Source organism: Grus americana, chromosome 4 (assembly GCF_028858705.1).
Source record: "Grus americana isolate bGruAme1 chromosome 4, bGruAme1.mat, whole genome shotgun sequence".
Lineage (NCBI taxonomy): Eukaryota > Metazoa > Chordata > Aves > Gruiformes > Gruidae > Grus > Grus americana.
This window is the reverse complement of record NC_072855.1, coordinates 2,203,831-2,218,290: the sequence shown is the minus strand read 5'-3', so window position 1 is coordinate 2,218,290 and position 14,460 is coordinate 2,203,831. Positions and strand designations below refer to the sequence as shown.

Genomic DNA, 14,460 nt, shown 5'->3' with positions numbered 1-14,460 from the left:
CTCTCTGCTGATGCTCTCCCCAAAGGACCTTTCCTACAGTCCCGGTGAGCTTCCCCTCTTGCCAGCTGCAGCTCCCCAGCCTTGCTGGACAGAGATTACTCGACCCGCTGTGTAAACAGCTTTCTCCCGCCCGCGCATCATGAATCTCTCTCGCATTGAGCAAGGTAAACCACAGTCCCACTTCTTTCCAGCCTTCCAGGTGATTTATTTAAGCTCCTGTCACCCCACTAGGAAAGGGGCTTTGCTAAGGCTTAATGCATGGCAACAGCTGCTCCTTTTTCCACATTTAGTCTTCTCCTTCCAATTTGCCCTGCAAGTTTCTCTCTGTCCCTCTCTCTGTGTCCTCCAGAGGTTTTCAACCTACAGATTCCCCAGGGACCTGTGGTTTTCTAGGGATCTGATCAAGAGGCCCAAGAAAAGTAGGTTCAAATGGGAAGGCTTTATGGGTTTGCCTTTTTATTGTAACATATTGGGGATTCACAAAGAAAAGGATTGAAAGCTGCAGGTGTAGGTGATTCCTTCTTGTCTTCTTTCACATACCTCAAAACCACCAGGTTTTCAGTGAAGCTTCCTAAACCCACTTGTGCACAGACAGGTTCACCTTGTCCTCATCCCTCAGGTATCAGCTTGGCCTCTCTCCCTTCTTCCGCCACTGTGGCAGGCTAGGTAGGAAATAAAATGAAATTCATGTATATTCCCCATGATACTTCCTCCAGAACTTGGTCCTATCTGAGTTGCATCCCACCATTTTTCAAACACCCTGCAAAACAACAAGAAACTCCATTTTCTCAGGGTGAGAACTGTGTTTATCTGCTGTGTCCACTCTTTGCTCCACCCTGACATGAGAAGTCAAAGACAATTAAGGGTAGTTAATGGCTCTCCAGGCAGTGTGGCCACATGCTGCCAGGGTTACTTCAGTTTTTCTCTCTCCACCTTAGAGGAACTGAGCTGTCACCAATCGACACTCATTTTCTCACACTTCCCCCCAACTTCAGTAAAAGCAGGAACAGATACCGTTGGGTTTGTTTTTCCCATTCATACAAAGAGTGCTAAACTCCCCCAATCACAGTCACATCCACAGCTTAGCAAGTTGATCTGATTTTCCACAAACGGACAGAAATGTGGCTGAAAGTGAAAAGAGAAGTTCGCCATCACTTAGCAAGGAGGTATAAAGTCAAGGACCAGCTTTAGTTCCCCCTCACATCAGCTTCTTCATAATACAAAAAATAACAGTAGGTTGATATTTGTGGGATGGCTTTGGCTTTGGGCCTTCCAAGGGTCTCCATTCATCAAGCAACGTGTTCCCATGTAGGGGAGGAACCCAGCTCCAAACATGAAGCTGGTGAGGAACCTGGAAGTGCAGTGGCAATCACTTGATACAGCCCGGTTGGAACGACTGCAGATAAATCCTCCCACAGCAGAGGGGAAAATCGGGGAGAGGGTTGCGCTGCCCTGCAATAACTCACCCTGCAGGATGGAAGGATTTGACGAATGGATGGATGGCAAGAAATCCAGTTTTTCTGAGCACGGAGCGAATGGGGATCACTGCAGAGATGGCCCTGGGGTGCCAGCTTTGGCCATGGGGTACAGCACCTCTGGAGTTAACGGTACCTGGAAGTTTTCTTCCTTTGGTTCAGTCCCTGAAGAAAAACCAGGAGATGAGCCCTGAGCAAGGAGTGCTGCATTTTTTGCTGCCACCACCTCCTCCCAGGATTTGGGAAGGCTTTCAAACAGCCCATTTTTGTCATTAGCCACCGAGAAAGAAAGGTTAGTTGCTTCTGTCCCTGGGTTGCCACTGCTTGAAGGCTGCACACGGAGGCAGCAGGCACAAAGCCACCATTGACAGCAGCTGCTTTCAAGTGCCACCGAAGCTCAGTGGAAAATGGGGAATGAGACTCACTAATTAGAGAGACAGTTAACTTAAAGCCCCACCACAATCCTGCTTTGCCAGGATGCTTTTGTTGCTCTCCTCAGGTGAAGCTCACCCCCGGTGTAAAAGCCTGCATCAGGTCTGTGCACAATTTCAACCAGAATTTGAAGACATAACAAGTGCACCAGCTGTCGTGGATTTCCCTTTCTTATCTCCCAGTTTACCAAGCCCTTTAGATCTCAGCTGAACCTCTTGCCTCTGCCCAACCATTGCATCCCATCCAACAGTGAATTTTTAAATATCTGTCCCTTTTGAATCCAAGGGACAACCACATACTGCCACTCACAAATGTTTTTAAGTGTGCAAAACCCAGGCATAAAGTTCCTCTTCTCTGGAGTGGGAGTTTTGTGCTTGTAAATCTTAATCTTACTAAGAGTTTTCAGGCTTCATCAGGTTTTCAGCACCTCTGTTTATGATTTCCCTGCTCTGATCCTCCTGGAGAAGAGCCCCATGCATTCCCCATGCAGACGCAGGCATGGGGAGATCTTTCAGACTATCTGTTCACTTGACTTGTCTTCTGCACACTCCAAGGTGGTACCCACATATCTCTCCAGCTCTGTTTTCTTCAGCGAGCAACCCCAGAAGCAAGTCCAAAGCTAAAATTGGGTCTGACATGCTACCTCTAATATCATAGAATCATGGAATGGTTTGGGTTAAAATGACCTCAAAGCCCATCTAGTTCCATCCTGCCATAGGCAGGGACACCCTCCACTAGACCAGGTTGCTCAAAGCTCCATCCAGCCTGGCCCTGAACATTTCCAGGCGAGGGGCATCCACAACTTCACTGAGGGCTTACAATGGTTTCCCAACTCCAGACACTTGGTTTGAGAGATGCACTTGTATCCATGGCTCATGAGTTTGGATTCTTTTTGAAGCATTTCTTATCAGTAGCAACAACAGCAAGGAGACCAGGGACATCTGGCCTGTGGCCCCCTGTGATCCAGCGTGGCCGGACCCCAGCCACCTCCAAACCAGTTACCTTGGCTGGTGTGACAGCTCCCACGGGACACAGCATGGATGTCTGCCCAACCACCCACCTGCCAGCGGGGTTACAGCATTGCAGTGTCCTATATTTTAGGCTACTGGTTTCACACAGTCACTGCTGCACCTACTTCACAGCCAGGATAACCTGCTCTGCTTCAGGTACCTGGTGCTTCAGTACTTCTGCTGAGCTGCCTGGGGTCATTACTGAAGAGCACTCAGCATGGTTTAGCTCATGTTTTGGTGGGCTCAAATGAGGAAAACTAACCACAGACATGCCTGTTTCTCCCCAGTTAAGATTAATGGGCTCATGACTCCTTGACCTGCTAGAGACAGCAAAAGCAACCGCCCACCCATGATCTTGGGTGAAGACACCCTGGAAGAAAGCCCTCTCCTTGCATTGCAGCTCATCTCCTCCTCAGCTCCAGAGAGACATGGCAATAGGAGAACTCACACGGCTTTAACGCCACTGGTTTGTGGTGCAACCACTTCTGTGCCCACCAGCCACATCTGTATCTCAGTAGGAACCCATGGGATTTAGGTGCATTAGTAAAATTGCATCCTTCTTCTTTCTGACCAAAGTTGGGGGGTTTACAAAATATTTTCTTCTGATTAGCTTTCAATATGATATTCAAAATCCATGGGGTCCCTTGGGAAAGGATGCTGAAACTTGCTGAATTTGAGTATCAAGCACGTTGCCCCAGGGGACTGACCCTGTGCAGGTCTCTAGAAAGCTGGCTTAGTTAAAAACAGATTAGAAAGTCCTTCCCGGCTCAAGCAAGGCTTCAATGGCGGCATTTCTGCACTTCTCAGTGACATCAGGGATGGTGACTGTGGGGCAGGAGGGTGGCGAGAGAAGCTCTATGATTAAGTGATTGAACTGAAGAAAAACATTCTTTTGGACCTATCTGAAAGGTATACTTTTCAATTTTTCACTGGCAAATCATTTGAACAAAATAAGCCCATTTTGTTTACTTGGGAACTTCTTTCCATTTAAAATAAATACTTCTGTGTTTTAAGTTGAAGTGAAGCAAGTGAAATATTGTTTCAAACAGAGACATCAAACTGTTTGGGAGAAAAAAAGAAAGTAAATTGAAGCTTTTCTTTTTCAAAATTGTCTGTTTTGGTTATTTCAACCCAAACAACAAACCAAGATTGATATAAAACCACAGCATGTTGCAGATGACCTGAAAGTGTATCTTTCAGAGTAAAAAGTTCCAGGTGAAAATGTTTTCCTGGCTTCAGCAACAATTGATTCATGAGCAGAATTAGGATTTAAAGCTTGGGCCACACAGTTTAATCCACTACCCCCAAACTCAGTGAAATCTGCTTTGAACACGACTGAGGTGGAGGAGAAGGGCGGGGGGAGCAGGGAAATCTGCAGGGGAACTACAAGAGCAGCTGTAGCAGGCTCTGGCATCCACTTAACTTGAAAATGAGAAAGCAAGCAGTGTACGACTACGACAATTAGATCCTGAGCAACGCAGACCTTTCCAAAAACGAAAGACAGCAGGGGGAATTAATGGGCATAAATGCAACCCAGTAATTAATTGATAAATGGCATTAGAGAGTTTTCTAAAGAGGAAGACTCCAACGTGACTTATCTTCTCAAAAGCAGAAGACAATTTCTCCCTCCTTTCACCTTGCAGATAAGGACAGAGAACAGGGATCTTTCGGTTTTGAAGCTTAAGAGGAATCTGGAAGTTGAAGACAGAAGAGAAAGGAAAAAAGCCTCACGTGGCAGGAGGGAACAACACAGGGGGCTGTTGTTATTGACTGAGCTGCCGAAGCCGGAGAAGAGCAGTCTGCAACTATTCACCACCAAATAATTCCTCTTGCAAGGGTGGGAGCAAAGTGAGGAGTAAAATGGGAGCAGGAGCAAAGTGAGTCCTGCTGCAAATACCTTGTAGGGAAGAGGGGGACCCAAGGGCTGGGCTGGTCCACAGCTTTCTGCATAAACCCCTTCCCCTTCCCCACCAGGCAACGGGCAGGTCTGCAGCGTGGGACCACTTCTCTTTGCTGCAGCTGCAACTTCCCAGCCGGTCCCTGAAGCATGTGCATTGCCCCCCTTGGACAAGACAAAGCCCAGCTGTCAGCTCTCCATCTCCTCCCCTTGCTGCCTCCATGCCAGCTGTAAGGTCTCATCTGTGCTTCACTCCAGCGAAGATGCTCAAGCCAATGCCCCCCACAGCTAATCCACAGGGTCCACCATCTCCTCAGACATCCTGCAAGCAGCTCCGCCACCGCAGGTGCCCAAGAGTGCAGCAATGATTTTTTCAAGGCTGAATGTACCTAATGAGACACTTTCTTCCTGCCCTGCTAGGCACTTATTATTAACAACCACATTGAATCCCTAGATGGAATTAACTGATAGATGGAAACACATAAATTTCAGTGTGTAAGTGTAGCTGCCTACGCTCCTGTCACAGGCAGTGGAGACCAAAGGTTCACTTACCTGAAGTCAGGCATCTTGTGCCATCCGAGATGCCCAAAGGCATGCAAGACACCTGCATCCTTCTGGAGCAGCACATAGAGGACACGAGTTACACCAGGGCATCAACATTAGACCCAGATGACTGGTCTCAGCAGACTCCAGCTTCTCAGTAGAGAATGGCTGTCCCCATTAGTGTTTTTAATGTCTGCTAACCATGCCAATAAGGTATGTGCACTGTGAATTACCCAGCTTCCTCCAAAAGACAGAGGCCCAGCTTGCTTTAAGAAGGAAAGGCAAAATTCGGGCAGAGCAGCAGAAAAGGAGCCACCCTTGCTCACGGTCAACCCAAATGGAGTGAGGAGGCACAGCTGTTTGATGGATTACTCCCAGCCTTGGGGGCAGGAGGGTAAGAGCATGGTAAGACCAGGCCAGATGGGTCAGCAGGGATGGGACAAGAGCCAAATTCCCCTGAAGAGCTGTCCGTACCATGGTCCAGCTCCGTGGTTTGTGCAAAAGCCCACGGAGGCAGCTCTGCACCGGTTCATAAACCCACCCATTCAGACTGGTCCAGGAGCAAAACCATTTGCTGCCATGGTGTCATCCCAGCAGAGAACTTGATCCAGCGATTTCAGCAGAGCAGCCAGGTGAGACCCAAAGACTGGCAATTTCATAGTGGCCTCCAGAACAATCTCCAGGGTATCACAGACCCTGTCTCTATTTCCCGTCCCCTTAAAAGACTCCTTTGCAGGAGGCAAAGCACAAGCATGAGGGGTGCTGTGTGTCTGCAGGGTCTATTCTGCTTGACTTACACAGTCGAGGTGTCCGGCTGCCCCTGCCCCTAACTGAGGTCCTCCTCTGCCATTCCTGCAGGCTGTACTCACACACGGTTCCCCCCTGAACCATGCAAGAGGCTTTTCTGTCCTTGGGAAGCAAGGTAGGACTGTGAGGTGGCAGAATGCACTCCCAGGTCTTGTTCCTACATGGACAATAAGATTTATTTAGGACATATTTCTGGTCCTGGAAACTAGGAAGACCTTGGCTTCCCCAACCCAGGCACCATCCCTAGCACCATGAGCTGGTGATGGTGAAGTAAGGTCTATGACTGAAAATGCATCATTTATCATCTGACACGCTGACTCTTCCCAGAGCAGTTCCTCCATTCCCAGTCCTGCTGGGTAGCCTGCAGACAGAACACCTCAACAGCTATTCATTCTTATCATGAAAATAGGTGTAATCTCCAGCCAACGTGCCAAGCCAATTCAGCAAAAACTTGCACAATTGCCCTGAGCTGAATCAATAGCCCCCCAGCTTCATCGCTGGAACAGGTCACCGGCTTATCAAGGGAGACCTGAAATCATTCATAGAACGCTTGTGGTTTTGCTGTCCTTGTGATGGCTTTCCTGAACTCTGTCCAAAGCAGAGACATGTCATTTAGATTCTATTAAAACAAAGGTGCACGTCCGCACGCACGGGAAGAGAAGGAGGGAAGAGAAAAGAAGGACGGAGCTGGGTGTCCTTGAGGTCATGTAATCTAACAAATCACGGAGAAGCCATTAGCACCACGAAATGACAGGAGGCAAAACAAGGCAGAACGTTAAGCGCCCGGTGCTACCAAATCCATCAGCTGCCCCTGTTATTCTGATGGTGTGTCGGTGCAGTGTATAATCATCAAAATTGGTATTCTGCTGCAAATCATCCAGCCCCTGCTTTCATCCGGGCTGAGTTTTGCTGGTCATTAGGGATCAAGGAAAAAGTACGGAGTCCACCTCACATCAGTTCTTGCACAAAGTCTGCTCAGCCCTCCTTCATTGGCAGAGCGAGCAAGCAGGATCCTAAGTGCAGTAACTCCCATTGTGTGCTTGTGAGGAGGGGAAATAACTGGGAGAGAGCCTTAATCAGCCCTGGAGTCATGAAGAGTTCAAGTGTGATGTTGTTTTGGAGGTCAATTGTGGCAAAACTAGCAATGTGCTAGATCTTCAAGGCCTTGGGGCTGGGTCTGTGTTTGGCAGAGTCTTTGAGCCATTCGCACAACTGTGGTGGTAAAAAAGTGAATCACCACCATCAGAGCTGGAACAACCCAAACCTAGGAGGTGGTGTAACCCACACACGTGCACATATAGCTGTCACTCAGGGGACAGGGGCTGAAAGGGGCCCTGAGGAGTCTTGCAGGGAGGGACTGGCTCTTACTCGGCATGAGACTTGTCCCTCCAGCATAGATCGGGTTTTATAAAAGACTCCCTTGTTGAAGCTGGCAAGGATGTTAGCATTGACCAGACACTAAGTGCAATCACTGCTGGCCTTTTCCTGGGAAGAAGAGGAAAGGCTTTGAGCACACACTCTAGACAGCTGACTGAGGTCCTTTCCAACTATCATCTCTGTGATTCTTGGGAATGGATGAAATTCACGTTCTGCAAACCAAGAGAGGACCTTGTCCCATCTAGAGGGTCACAGAGCTTTGCAGCACCAGGACATCTCCATCAGAAGCAGCATTTGTCCTGGGGTAGTTGCCAGCAACCCCATGGTCATTCCCTGGCTCTCAAGGAGAGACCAGCATTGCAAGCTCTACTTGAGCGATGTCCAAGGACCTCTGCTCTCTGCAGAGTTTAAAAGGTCCAGGTAGCAGAGGTCAGACCAAGTACCAAGACCATTTCACAGCAAAAAGGGCCAGCAGATCTCAAAGCTCTTTTAACACCAAGCTTTTGCCTGAAAAGTGTTGAAATCCAGCACATGGGCATCCAAAAGGGCAGTCATGCCACTTTTACCTGTGCTCCTCCATCCTCAAGTCCTACCACGAGACGTTCCCAGTGTGCTGCAGGACAACTGAATGGGACAGCATCATCTGGATGTTTGGGATGGCCCAGTCTCAGCTCTGCAAGCCCTGGAGAAGATCCTGACCTCCTGATGAAAATACAGCAGAGCTAAATTTAGCTATACTCAAAGGCCTATTCTCTAACAAGACAGAGCAGAAAAGAAGAGCAGCCATTTCCCACCCCAGAAAACAATTCAGTTTTTGAAGTTTAATGGAGAAAGTTCTCCAGCCAATTGTCTGGTGTTTGGGTTTTTTTTTTTTTTAAGTATTGTGCATGTCACTCAGTGCCAAGGATTTCAAAGTGTGTCATCGTTGATTTTCTTTTGTCATTAACTGCCAGGTTTTGGGGGTGGTTCAGAGCTGAGCAGGAGGAAGATCGGAGGCAAAGCTGACTTGATTAAGACTGTGTTTTGAAACCTTTCTGCATCTTGTTTAAATTGATTTTCTTCTGCTTCTGCTCTAAAAGGGAAGAAAAAAAGAAAAAAAAAAGAAAAAAAAGTAGCTCCATCCAAGGGAACATCAAAGGGAACTGAGCTATTTTCACTGCTGGTATAAAAACGAAAAACATGCAAAGACCAAACTGCACGACTGATGCTAATACAGTGTCCGAGAACAGAGCCCTGTAGAGACAAGGCACAGGAAGGGACGATAATACCTTCACTCAGTCCTGAGTTGCTTGCAATACAAAAGCTTCACAAGTATCAAACCCTCCTGGGAAAGATGCTGTTGAGGACACAGTGTGGTGAAAAAAATCATGCCAGGAATTCTTTGAAACTAAAAGAACTTTGCCTTGTAGTCCTGTTTTTTCTTTCTGGAAAGGGCAGGCAGTGGGAGAAAACCCAACAAAACAAAGCAGAATTTTTAAAAAGTTGAAAAAAGCCACCTATTATTTTTATGCCCAGGAGAAAATTAGGCTGTTTCTCCAAACTGTGACTCATTTTGGATTCACTAAGCAGACCCAGCAGAATGGCTTGGCAGGTTGGACTCTGGCCTTTGGCCACCTCAAGGACTATTAGGTGTATGATGGTTGCTTTAGTTCAGTGGAGACCAGGTACCTCCTGTCACATGTTCCCTGGATGACACCTGCACCTCTGTCCTGCGTGTTTGACCTGATGTATATACCCAGCTCAGGTCCTGCCCCAACGCTCATATCTATGGCTGGAGACGTTTGCACAGTGGGAGCAGTCTTGATGGGGACACCATGGGAGAGCAGGTCTCATGTGCTGGAGACCCTCTATGCCAGTGCCACCATGGTAGGTCCTGTCCTGCAGCTGGAAGCTCTGCCTTGCCCTTCCCCTTGTGCTTTCTGCCCTTCTTCATGTTAGCAGAAGCTTGCTGTGAATCCAAAAGGGTGAATTCACACCTTGACAGAAAATTAGTCCAAAAGCTGTATTGAGTTGATCCAGCTGGGAATAGGAAGGTGGCTATTCACAAATAAAAGTGGCCTTGCAAGGCTGCAAACATTTTCTTGTTCCTCATATACACCACTGGCTGCAGGAATAACTGGCTTCTTACAATGGAAGTGGACGTTGGTACCAGGGACTCCTACATTTAGAGGTACCTCTGAGATCAGTCCTTTTGCACTAATGTTGTCTAAGATGACTTAAGAACTCTCTTCTTCTGTCTTCAACCATTGCCTACCAATCACAGCCAGAAGCAGGAGGGCCAAAAATGGACCATCCTTGGTTGAGGAGAGCCACAGAGATGAAATATATTCCTTTTAACCTAGTCCCCAAAGCTGTGTCTGTACTCGTGAACTGAACAGTGGACTGAACTCAAGCTGCTGAATTGTTAGCCCTTCCTGGCACACGTTTGGCCTTAGCACAAAGCACTATATGATTCTTGCATGGGTCAGCCACTTATGTGGGCCATGAATCATCCCAGCAGACAGTTTGCTGATGGCCACTTTGTTTTGAAGGTAGGAGAATTTAATAACACAGATGAAGACTGCTCTGCGCCATTGGCCTCAGGACCCCCAAAACTTTCCCAAGCATATTTTAATCTACAAGCAGAGACATGACCAAAGCTCCTCGCTCTGCAAGCCTAGGGATCACAAAGTGCATCAAGTCCCTCAGTCAGAGAAGGCTACTTTGGACTGAAACAGCTTATTCATTTATTTTTATGCAAATCCAATAAAGATGAAATTTCATCTCATACCTATTTCTTTAAAGCACCTTTGGGTACCAAAGAAGTGGCAGTAATAGCAATAAGCAATCCTCTGTCCCTGGGTGAGTGTCCCATCAGCTTTCCCTGTCCAGGTAGGAAGGCTGGTGAGCAACGTCCTGACCTTCAGCACTTTGCTGCAGGCAAGCACAGTGGAGGTGTGGGCTTGGGGGGGGGCGGCAGCAAACTCAGCCATGCCCCTGGGCACTGTCAGCCCCGTTCAGTCCCTGGCTAGGCATGACTGTCCTCCGCAAGCATCTCGTAGCATATCCTCAGTGGCCACTGAGTGAAGGAGGCTACAAAAGACCCCTTAGATGTGTTTCTCAAGGCAGTAATTTGGTGCATCTTTGCTAATTAGTCCAGAACAGCTCTTCCTTTGACTTACATATCTCATCTGTTGACCAGAGCTGGACACCTGGGTCTCATGCAGCGCATTTGAAGCCACACTGCAGTGTTTCCACCCCCATTTCTACATTCTCCAACTTCCTAATTTTACTTCTTTGGAATGGTTTGGTTTGATTATCTCTGTTGAGCATCTGGGACCAAAACAGGCACATTGCACACGCTCTCTGATATCCAGGTACGGCCCTGCCACTACTCACCAATGCTTCAAACCACGGTGGATGGCAGCAGCAGTGTCTCTGCATGGAGATGCCACATCATCATGAAGCCACAGGGCAGGGCTTCTCCTCAGCTCCAAACGTTGTCCAAACTTGCACCGATTTCTTCATTCTCTGAGTAAGGATTTAAAACACAGCGGAAAGTTGGAGAGGGAGACCTGCATCCTGCTTTGACACTGTTGACACAGAAGTGCTCCATCTCCAAGCTCGCTTTGTACTTCATAGCGCGGGGACTTGAAAGACACTCACTTTTTTAAGAAATATTTGGAAATTAGAGAGATAAGACATCAGCTTTAGGCAACACTTCAGTGACAGCACTCAACAGGACCTCAGTCTTTAGCATGTGTGCGTATAGTATTATAAATTTATTTCTCTCCTTCTCTCTGTGTATATAGAAATGTTGATGCAGTGAATTAAAATCTAGCTGTGCTTTATACTTTCATTTTTAATGGGACCATTCTTGGCTCCAAGGAGAGAGCTATCAGCCCCCAAACGGCAGGAACGGGTGGAGAGAGCAATCGTCTTCTGCAAAAGACAAATAAAGTAAAAGGAAAGAAAAGGCACTGGAAGATGATGAATGGTTCAACTTCCTCAGCTGCAGGAGCTCTTCATTAACCGCTTCACCGCCTTTTTTTTTCTTTTTTCTTTGTGGCTTTTTTTTTTTTTTTCCTTTGGCTCTGTGCATGTGCCTGTCTGCCTGCAGCTCTGTATGCCCATGAGTGTGTTGCCTGCCTGCAGCTGGTCCCTGTTCAGGTCCCCTCACCTCTCCCACCCCAGGATGCAGTATTAAATGAGAAAAATTAAAAGAAGATGGTTTTACATTTCACACTAGCAATGTCACCTCATGCTGCTTCCCAGGGGACAGAGCCTGCCTTGTGCCAGGACACCCCAAAAAACTCGGTGCAAACTTGATGCACCTTGAAATTCAGGCTCCAGGGAGCCAGGGAGGACACTTCTTGTCCCAAAGCGACTTCCCCAGTGTGCTCCAGAAACTGCCCCCCCCCCATTTCTGAAGCTCACTGGAAGCCATTCAATCCCTGGAGACTCTCCCCTGTGCCCTCCATTGCTTGGTCCTTCCTCCACATCCCCCTTCAACCCTTAGAAGCCCCTGCAGAGACTAAGCAGGCCAGAAGCCCATGGAGCTGCTGTGGGTCAGGATCCGGCTCCTTGCTGTGGCTCTTGCACCCCAGGGTGACTGGGCAGGACAGGGTATAGGTGGGACAGATGAAGGACCAGTGGGTCCATTTCACACTCCAAGGAAAACCTAGGCACAGAGACAGTCCAAGGGCAAGGAGATCTTGTCAGCTTCATCACAAGCGTGGTGGGTGACAGCACCCCCCTGAAATGGCCAAGGAGGTGCAGTCCCGGGTCCTTTTGCAACCTGGGCTTGCTTCTGCTCCACAAGGAGAAGCAGCCAGTCCCAATGAGGCCATTAAGGTGCTGGAGCAGGTATTCTGGGGCCAGGCATCCACAGAGCGTGGCGTCCTCCTCCCAGTGAGCTACCACAGTGCTGCCTCAAATGCAGGACCTGACCCAGGCCCAGTGTTCGGGCCAGGTCTGCCTGTGACCAATAGTCTCAGGGAGGAGTTGCTGGCATTGAGATGAAGCCAGCTGTAGCCTCCCCACCACTGTCACTCAAGATGTTTCCCTACAGTTTCACATCTCCTTGGCCACCTCCAAGACCAGAATGGTCCCACATGAGTCCTACCAGCTCAGCAGGACCTTTCTCCAGAGTTGAGGCTGTGCCTGTCATATCACCTGGATGTTTAGTTGCAAGGAGGCCACTGTGTTAAAAGGAAGCCTGGGAGATGTTAAAACATCCCCACGCACACTCCTAATCAGCCCCAGTAAGAGATGCCTCACCCAAGTTACCCCAACTTCTCCCTTGTTTCTTTCACGTAGGACCTGGAGCATCTCAGTGCAGGAAGAAGACAGAGACTGTTAAATCAGACCAAAGCTGGAGAAAATATTTGTGCCATGGGGAGGAAAACACAGGAAGATGCTCCCTGGCACAGTGCGGGCTCTCCATCGCTGGAGGGCTGAAGAACACAAGGGCAATTACATGGGGAAAGAGCAAAGAGCTGGCACCAGGCTCTGTCAGGGATCAGGTGTCTTTCAGGTTAAAATCTAAAAAGAGCTGGGCTTTGCTCCACCTGTCTTCTGAAATGTCCGGATTTGGTTGCTTTTGGAAATTAGATAATAGACTAGGTGGACCAAGGGGATGGGTCCATCCTGTCTTCCAACATGTTGCTGGGAATTAAAAGCATGGTTGCTCCCTCCAGCATGTACAATGTAAGGCTGTAGAAGTTGATACAGAAGCTTTCTCCTCAGCTAGCCAGGAGGTTTTTGTCTTCCTCATTTCAATCTCACAAACACTGACACATGGTAAGTACAAATACCATTGGATAAATGAGAAATGACTGCTCAAACCACCAGTGAACCATCAGCCTGAGCCTGAGCCTCAGCCCTTGCTCAAGAGCTCACTGGAGTTGGAGAGTTTCAGCACACATCTTCATAATCACAGTCCCAGAGGGGAAATAGTGAGGCCCAACCTCCAGGAGATGCAGCATTTTGTGGGCACTTTTACCCCAAGAGACAACAAGATCAATGCCAAAAAAAAGCAGATGGGCTAAAGCAGGTTACAACATTCAGTGTACTCAATCTGCTGCTGGTCTCCACCTCAAAGTACGTACAGGAATAGGCGTGATATATGAGTTTGCCTACACAGCAGCAAAGCTGGGATGAGGCCCCATAAACATTGAGGTGATGACGGTAAAAGTGGTCTGATCCTCAATCCCATACCCACTCCTCCAAGCCTTGGGGAGACTGAAAGACAGTTAAGCAGGAGATGTGACCATGATGCACATCCCAGTGCCCCAGGTTTCAGTGAAATGACTGAGACAGGAGCTTTGAGCAAGGCTCCATTATCCAAGAAGATGCTTTTGATGCTGAAGACATGGTATGGTAAAGGGCTATCATTTTTCTGCTCTCCTAATGTCATTTTTTAAAGATATCCAAACTGGCAGCGGACCCCTTTATAAAGGGGAAAGCTCCATTTGGACGTACTTCCATTCAACAAGTGATCAGAGGCACTTGGCAGCTTTCATGCCCATCTCACACTTTTAAGGGGGTTGCAGATGATGGGACAGGGAAGAAAGAGCAAGGAGAAGAGCTGCACTTGAGGATCTGGTCCCTGGCAATCCCAGCAGCAATTCAGAGGTTAAGGCCGAGCAGACGATTTCATGGTCATCTGCTGCCATCTAGTGTCACCTGGACACCCAAAAGCCCACCCTGGATTCATGAATTTCTCTAACCAGGCCTCAAGTCTTGCCCATCCCATGGACCACAGGCCACATCTTACATTTGTGGGTGCATCAGGATGGACATCATCCATCTGCACTCCCTGTGACCATCTCAGGTTAGACAGAGCCAGCAAACAGACCAGTGTGCACCATCCCTAAATTACACACGCACACCCCCAATACCGCTGCTCTCAGAGGGGAGCCAGCTTGCAGCTCAAGGG

General features: G+C 48.2%; 1 long non-coding RNA gene across 1 annotated transcript; it reads right to left on the bottom strand.

The window, feature by feature from the left end:
- Positions 1-551: 551 nt before the first annotated feature.
- On the bottom strand, positions 552-11,494 carry LOC129206086 (uncharacterized). The gene is made up of 3 exons (XR_008576972.1): positions 10,920-11,494; positions 1,467-1,640; positions 552-662 (listed from the first exon to the last, which is right to left on the bottom strand). It is a non-coding gene; the product is annotated as an uncharacterized LOC129206086 (long non-coding RNA).
- Between the last annotated feature and the right edge of the window lie 2,966 nt (positions 11,495-14,460).